The sequence below is a fragment of the Carcharhinus amblyrhynchos genome, unplaced genomic scaffold (assembly GCF_965287045.1).
Source record: "Carcharhinus amblyrhynchos unplaced genomic scaffold, sCarAmb.v2.hapA chromosome_281, whole genome shotgun sequence".
Taxonomy (NCBI): domain Eukaryota; kingdom Metazoa; phylum Chordata; class Chondrichthyes; order Carcharhiniformes; family Carcharhinidae; genus Carcharhinus; species Carcharhinus amblyrhynchos.
The window spans coordinates 53,303-61,328 of record NW_027650021.1 but is presented as its reverse complement, the minus strand read 5'-3'; positions in this window follow the sequence as shown (position 1 = coordinate 61,328).

Sequence of the window (8,026 nt, the reverse complement as noted above, 5' to 3'; positions counted from 1 at the left end):
GGTCAATCCACCTAACCTGCCCATTTTCGGATTGTGGGAGGAAACCGGAGCACCCGGAGGAAACCCACGCAGACGTGGGGAGAACGTGCAGACTCCACACAGACAGTGACCCAAGCCGGGAATCAAACCCAGGTCCCTGGCCCTGTGAGGCAGCAGTGCTAACCCACTGTGCCACCGTGCCGCCCGTCCTTTAACACACTGCTGCTTGTGGGACTTTCCAGTGCGTGGCCTATTTGCATAAATAACAAGCGATCGCGCTGCAGAAGTAATTAATTGGTTGCAAAGTGCTTTCACACATCCTGAGGGGCCAAGAGGTAGAGAATTATTTCTTTCGCCTTTCAGTGCTGCAGTAATAAGAATTAGATCTACACCGCCTCTTTAACGACCTCAGGACATCCCAAAGCGTTTGACAGCCAATTAAGTACTTTTGAAGTGTGGTCGCTGTTGTGAAGCAGGGAATGTGACAATTATCTTCTTCTCGTGGCGTTGGGTCAGGGATAAATATTGTTTGCTTTCCTGCTTTTTTTTTTAAATAGTGGCACTGGGATTTTTTTCTGATACCCAGTTGGGAGGGTAGATGTGACCTCAGTTTAGCGTTTCATCGCCTCAGACAGTTTGGCACTCCCTCAGTCCTGGAACTGTGGGTGTCAGCTCGGACGGTGAGTCAAACTCCATGAGTTAGCGAATGATTCTGATTTGGTTTGATTTATTATTATTAACATACAATGAAAAGTATAGTTTCTTGCGCATCAAAGCATACCATTCATAGAGAAGGAAGGGAGAGATGGAGAATGTAGTGTTACAGTCATAGCTAAGTGTAGAGAAAGATCAACTTAATGCAAGCAATGTAAGTCCATTCAAAAGTCTGACAGCAGCAGGGAAGAAGCTGTTCTTGAGTCGGTTAGTACGTGACCTCATACTTATGTATTTTTTTCCCGATGGAAGAAGTAGGAAGAGAGAATGTCCAGGATATGCAAGGTCCTTGATTATGCTGGCTACTTTTCCGAGGCAGCGGGAAGTGTAGAATTGGACACTTTCATAGAATCCCTACAGTGCAGAAGGAGACCATTCGGACTATTGATTCTGCACCGATAACAACCCCACCCTATCCCCGTAACCCCACATATTTACCCTGCTAATCCCATCAACAGACAGTGGCCAATCCACCTAACTCATACATTTTTGGGGTGGCACAGTGGTTGGCACTGCTGCCTCACAGCGCCAGGTACCTGGGTTCGATTCTGGCGTCGGATCACTGTCTGTGTGGAGTTTGCACATTCTCCCCATGTCTGTGTGGGTTTCCTCCGGGAGCTCCAGTTTGCTCCTACAAACCAAAGATGCGCAGGTCAGGTGGATTGGCCATGCTGAATTGCCCCTTAGTGTCATGGGGACTAGCAGAGTAAATATAAGGGGTTACAGGGATAGGACCTGTGTGAGATTGTTGTCGGTGCAGGCTTGAAGGGCTGAATGGCCTCCTTCTGCACTGTAGGGATTCTATGATTCAATGATGCTTTGGGAATGAGAGGAATCTGGAGCATGTGGAGGAACCCCATGGCAGAATGTGCAAACTCTACACAGACACTTGAGGCTGGAATTGAACCGGGGTCCTTAGCACTGGGAGGCAGCAGCAGGGCTAACCACTGTGCCCCACAGACTTTACAGTGCAGAAGGAGGCCATTTGGCCTATCGAGCCTGCACCGACCACAATCCCATCCAGATTCTCCTATATCTGTAACCCTCCCTATTTACCCTCCTAATCCTAAACACTAAGGGGCAATTTATCATGGCCAAACCACCTAACCCACACATCTTAGTGTTAGGGGGACTAGCTAGGGTAGATGCATGGGATTACGGTGATAGGGCCTGGGTGGGATTGTAGTCGGTGCAGACACAATGGGCCGAATGGCCTCATTCTGCGCTGTAGGGATTCTATGATCTTTGGACTGTGGGAGGAAACTGGAGCACTCGGAGGAAACCCACGGGGAGAACGCGTAGACGCCACACAGACAGTGACCCGAGGCTGGGAATCGAACCCGGGTCCTTGGCGCTGCAAGGCAGCAGTGCTAACCACTGTGCCACCGTGGCTCTGGCTCCTTTGCAGTTGGAAACCAAGCCATGACAAATGTGTGCAAAGTGGCGCTGGGAGGCAGCAGGGAGAGAGAAAAGAGAAAGAGGGAAGAGGAGAAAACAATCGGCATTTGAAAATGAAATCAATTGAGTGAGAACTCCCACATGACTGCAGATGCGGTGCTCACTGCAAAGGCTGGAGACTTTATTTATTCTATTGTGAATTTATTGCACAGTCCTACTTCACAGCTGTTTACATACATGCATAATGTATAATGTATGTGACTGAATATAATCCTTCGTAAACCTGTTCCTCAGGTCAGGTTTTATGATAACTTCTTCCTTTTTGCTGTAGCTGAATTCAGTTTGATTTACTCTCATCCCCAGCAAATCCTGTTTATTTATGCATGTGCCGTTAGCTGGGATTTTTAATAATGCTTCCCTTCCATTCCGTCAGAGTTTGACAGTGCTTTCCACTCTGGCCGCTGCTTTCAGCTTCTTCTATGCTCAATGTCAGTGCAGAGTGAAATCACTCCACCCTCCCATCCCTCACAAAACTTAAACCCTGCTACTTGTATGTTAACTCACACTCAGTCCTCATTCAACCATCACTCCTCTGTTCATTTCATTGACACTGCCTCCCATTTCACCGCTGCCTCAGTTTAAAAATTCTCAGCCTTGTTTTATTACCCTCTCCATCTCTCTGACCTCCTCCAAACACACCACCCTCCACAGTGGCGCAGTGGTTAGCATGGCTGCCTCACAGCGCCAGGGACCTGGGTTTGATTCCTAGCTTGGGTCACTGTCTATGTGGAGTTTGCACATTCTCCCCATTTGTGTGGGTTTCCTCCGGGTGCTCCGGTTTCCTCCCACAGTCCAGAGATGAGTCGCTTAGGTGGATAGGCCATGCTAAATTGCCCCTTAGTGTCAGAGAAACTAGCTTAGGTAAATATGTGGGGTTATGAGAATAGGGCCTGGGTGGGATTGTTGTCAATGTAGGCTGATGGGCCAAATGGCCTCATTCTGCACTGTAGGGATTCTATGATTCTAAATCCCTTCCTAAACCTCTCCACCTCCTTTAGGACACGTTCTCCCCATGTCTGCGTGGGTTTCCTCCCACAGCCCAAAGATGTGCGGGTTAGGTGAACTGGCCATGCTAGATTGTCCCTTACTGTCAGGAGGATTAGCAAATTAATAAATACGTGGGATTGCTGTCGGTGCAGGCTTGATGGGCTAAATGGCCTCCATCTGTACTGTTGGGATTCTATCTCTGTGCATCCCCCAGTTTTTATCACTTCACCTTTGCTGTAGAATCCATCAGCTATCAAGATGCTAAGCTCCAGAAGTCCCTTCCTAAACCTCTCTGTCTCTTTATCTCATGTTCATCCTTTAAGACTTAACTGTTTGACTAAGCTTTGGGTTACCTGTCTCAATATCTCATGATGTGGTTAAGGAAATTTGGCATGTCTGCTATGACTCTCGCCAATTTTACAAATGCACCAGAGAAAGCATTCTTTCTGGTTGTTTCACAGTTTGGTATGGGCTCCTGCTTTGCACAAGACTGCAAGAAACTACAAAACATCAGGCAAACCAGCCTCCCATCCATTGACTCTGTCTACACTTCCTGCTGCCTCGGAAAAGCAGCCAGCATAATTAAGGACCCCACGCACCCTGGACATTCTCTCTTCCACCTTCTTTAGTCGGGAAAAAGATACAAAAGTCTGAGGTCATGTACCAACTGACTCGAGAACAGCTTCTTCCCTGCTGCTGTCAGACTTTAGAAGGGACCTACCTCGCATTCTTTCTTTGTACCCTAGCTGTGACTGTAACACTACATTCCACACCCTCTCCTTTTCTCCTCTATGAAAGGTATGCTTTGTCTATATAGCATGCAAGAAGCAATACTTTTCACTATATGTTAATATATGTGACAATTAACACTCTTTCCTTTCCTTCTCCTCTCTGTACTCTATGAACTGTATGCTTTGTCTGTATAGCATGCAAGAAACAATTTTTTTTTACTGTATCCCAATATACATGACAATAATAAATCAAATCAAATTGAAAAGTTTATCCAAGACCAGGGGAGTTTCTCCCCAGTGTCCTGGCCAACATTTATCCCTCCATTAACTTCACTAGAAAGGGAGGTGACCTGGTCATTATCACCTTGTTATTTGTGGGAGCTTGCTGTGTACAGATTGACTGATACGTCACAGTAATGGCTACAGCTCAAAACAGGGGGAAAGTGCTGTGGACAGTCTGGGGTTGTGAATGTCTCTGCATAAAGATGAGACCACTGCGTGTCCTGATTCATGGAGATCGATGTATTTGATATCCATGGCTCAGTTAGTAACAGTCTCAATTCTCAATCAGGATACTGATTGTTCCCAGTCGGTCGGGGGGTACTGACCGTGTAGTCCAAGCTCCAGCTTCCACATGGAGGAGGTGAGGGTTGGATGTGTCATTGCTTAGATGAGAGATCAAAACAGAGAGCCCCACCCCTCCCACCCCACCTTTCCCCGATGCCCCTCCACCCCTGGTTTGCTTCTATTGACCTATTCTGGAGCAGGGTTTTAGGTCAGGGTTGAAGTTCCCATGTCGATAGTCAAAGAGTCTTGGGGGCTAAACCTTCTCCCTTCACTGACACCACCAAAATAAAACTCTCATAGTGGGATCTTGCTGTGCACATACTCACAGTCAAAGGGAAGACTTGCATTTGTGTAGCACCCCAACCTCTCCCCCCTACCCATGACCACAGATTTTCCGAAACCACTTTAGACCCAACAAGATATTTTTGATGCCTAGTCACTGTTGTAGTGTAGGAAGTGCAGCAGCCAATTTGTGCACAGTAAGATCCCACTGCCAGTGACAGCGGGTTGAAGGATTGATATTGGGCCGTTCTTCAGGGATTATCCCCCACCCTTTCTCATCTTCATGTGAGTTCCAGACCCAGCTGTGTGGTCTTATGTCTGAGACGTCAGACAGTGCTGCTCCCCCTCCATCTCGCAGCTGAGTCACAGCATCCCAACAGTGCAGAAGGAGGCCATTCACCCCATCGAGTATGCACTGACTCTCTGAGAGTCCTACACAGATCCTTTCCCCCATCCTATCCCAGTAACCCCATACATTTACCATGGCTAATCCATCTATCCTGCAGAGCTTTGGACTGTGGGAGGAAACCAGAGTAGGAAACCCAGGCAGACATGGGGAGAATGTGCCAGCTCCACACAGACAGTCACCCATGACCAGAATTGAAGCCAGGTCCCTGGCGCTGTGAGCGAACAGTGCTAACCACTGATTTGACTTGATTAGATTTATTATTGGCACATGTATTGGGATACAGTGAAAAGTTTGTTTTTTGCACATTATATAGACAGAACATACCATTCATAGAGTACTTAGAGGAGAAGGAAAGGACAGGGTGTGGAATATAGTGTTACAGTCACAGCTAGGGTGTAGAGAAAGATCAACTTAATATAAGGCAGGTCCATTCATGGCAGCAGGGAAGAAGCTGTTCTTGAGTCAGTTGGTACGTGGCCTCAGACTTTTGTATCTTTTTCCATTTGGAAGAAGGTGGAAGAGAGAATGTCCGGGGTGCGTGGGGTCCTTAATTATGCTGGCTGCTTCTCCGAGGCAGCAGGGAGTGTAGACAGAATCAATGGATGGGAGGCTGGTTTGGGTTATGTTCTCAGCCCTTTGTAGTTTCTTCTGGTCTTGGGCAGAGCAGAAGCCATACCAAGCTGTGATACAACCAGAAAGGATGCTTTCTATGGTGCATCTGTAAAAAATGTCCCACTTAGAACGTCACATTCCTGATCAGGTTTCGGGAGTGGGACTCGAACCTACAATCTTTGGGCTCTGGGGGTAAGAATGGTACGCACTGAGCCATGGTATGGTCATTTTCATTGGCCAATAAAGAGTGGCATTCTTCCATCCAGTTTGTAGAGATGCACATTTGCAACTTACTTACAAAGACAGAAGATGCTTCTGAAGATGTGTTATATAAATATAAAGCTTTTTGAAATTGGGGTCAAAACAAAAAACAGATAACCATTGCAGAATCCTGAGAAGCCAGTGACATTTTTCAAACTATTCTCCATGAGATTGAGTGATTTCTCTATGTGAACCACTCAGATATTTTCCTCACGCCCAGTTAGAAATCCTATTTACTGCCACACTATACAGAATAAATTTCATTTGTTCCTTCCCCTGGTCGTTGACAGAATTTGTGTGTTTTTTGTGTTTCTCTGCTCTGCAGAGTAACTGTTAGCTGGGGTCAGATTCCATTAGTTCCCTAATAACACTGGCGCAGTGTAACCCCATTTACTCCTGTCCCCTCTGATAGTGAGGCATCTCGCTGAAGCCTATGTCCCCGGCTGCTCCACGCTGCTATTGGAAAAGATGCTTTTGGAGCTTCCCCCATGAGAGAATGGGTCGCACAGAAAGACAAACGTGCATTTCTATAGCACCTTTCACAACCTCAGGGTGTCACAGTGTATTTTATAGTCACTGTTCCAATACAGGAGTGGAGTACAGGAGGTCTCTCTGGATCTCCATGCCAATACTTATCCCCAAATCAACATCATAAGCACAGACTATCTGCTCATTCTCACATTGCTGTTTGTGGGATCTTGCTGTGCACAAATTAGCTGCTGCATTTTCTACATTACAACAGTGACCACGCTTCAAAATTACTTCATTGACTGTAAAGCACTTTGAACATCATAAATGGTGATATCTGCCAATCCTCTCTCTGCCAGTCTCTGTCTCTCTCTCTCTCCATCCCTTTCTCTGTCCCTCTCTCTCCGGCTGTATCTCCTCTCTAGCTAGTGCCATTTCCCCCTTCCGCCACTCTGTCCTTCTCTCCCTCTTCCTATCTGCTGCCAGTTCCTTTCTCTCTCTATGTCTCACTCTCTTTGTTGTCAGTCTCTCTTTCTGTTCCTCTCTCTCTTTCTATCTGGTGCCTCTCTCTCTCACACACTATCTGGTGACTCTCTCCCTCTCTCTGCCAGTCCATCTCTCTTTCTCTATCTGGTGCCACTCTCTCTATCCCACTCTCTCCCTCTCTTTCCTTGTCTCTCTCCTCTGTTTCTGTTTCTCTCTCTGGTGTCAGTCTCTCTCTCTCTGTATTTTTCTCCCTTCCTCTCTCCTCTCTCTCTGTCTATCTGTCCCTCTTTCTTTCCCTCTCTCTCTATCCTTCCCTCCGTATTCCTCTCACTTTCTCCCTCTCTCGTTCCCTCTCTCTCCATCCTTCCCTCCCTATTCCTCTCACTTTCTCTATCTCTCTTTCCCTCTCTCTCTATCCCTCCATCTCTATTCCTCTCACTTTCTCCCTCTCTCTTGCTCCCCCATCTCTATCTCTCCCTTTCTATCTCTATCTCTTTCCCTCCCTCCATTTCTCTATCCCCTCTCTATTCTTCTCTTCCCCCTCCCTCTCTCTATCTCTCCCTCGCTCTCCCTATCCTTCTCTCTCACTCTCTCTATCTTTCTCTTTATCTCTCCATCTCTCTCTATCCCTCCCTCTCTATTCCTCTCTCTTCCTCCCTCTGTCGGTCTCCCCCACCTCCTTCTCTATCTATCTCTCTCCCCCTCCCTCTATCTCTCTATCCCCTCTCTGTCCTCCCTATCTCTACCTATTCCTCTCTCTGTCTTTCCCTTTCTCTGTCCTTGTCTATCTCTGCCTCTCTATTTCTCCCTCTCTCTGTCCCTGTCTATCTCTCCCTTTGTAACCCTCTCCCTCCCTCTCTCTCTGTACTACTCTCCTTCCCTATTCCTCTCTGTCTCTCTGTCCCTGTCTATCTCTCTGTCTCTATATATATATATCTCCCTCTCCATTCCTCTGTCTCTCCCTCTATCTCTCTGTCCCTCTCTCTTTCTATCTCTGTCTCTGCCTCTATCTCTCCCTCTCTGTCTCTGTCTCTCTCAGTCTCTCCTCCCTATCTCCCTATCTCTCTCTATC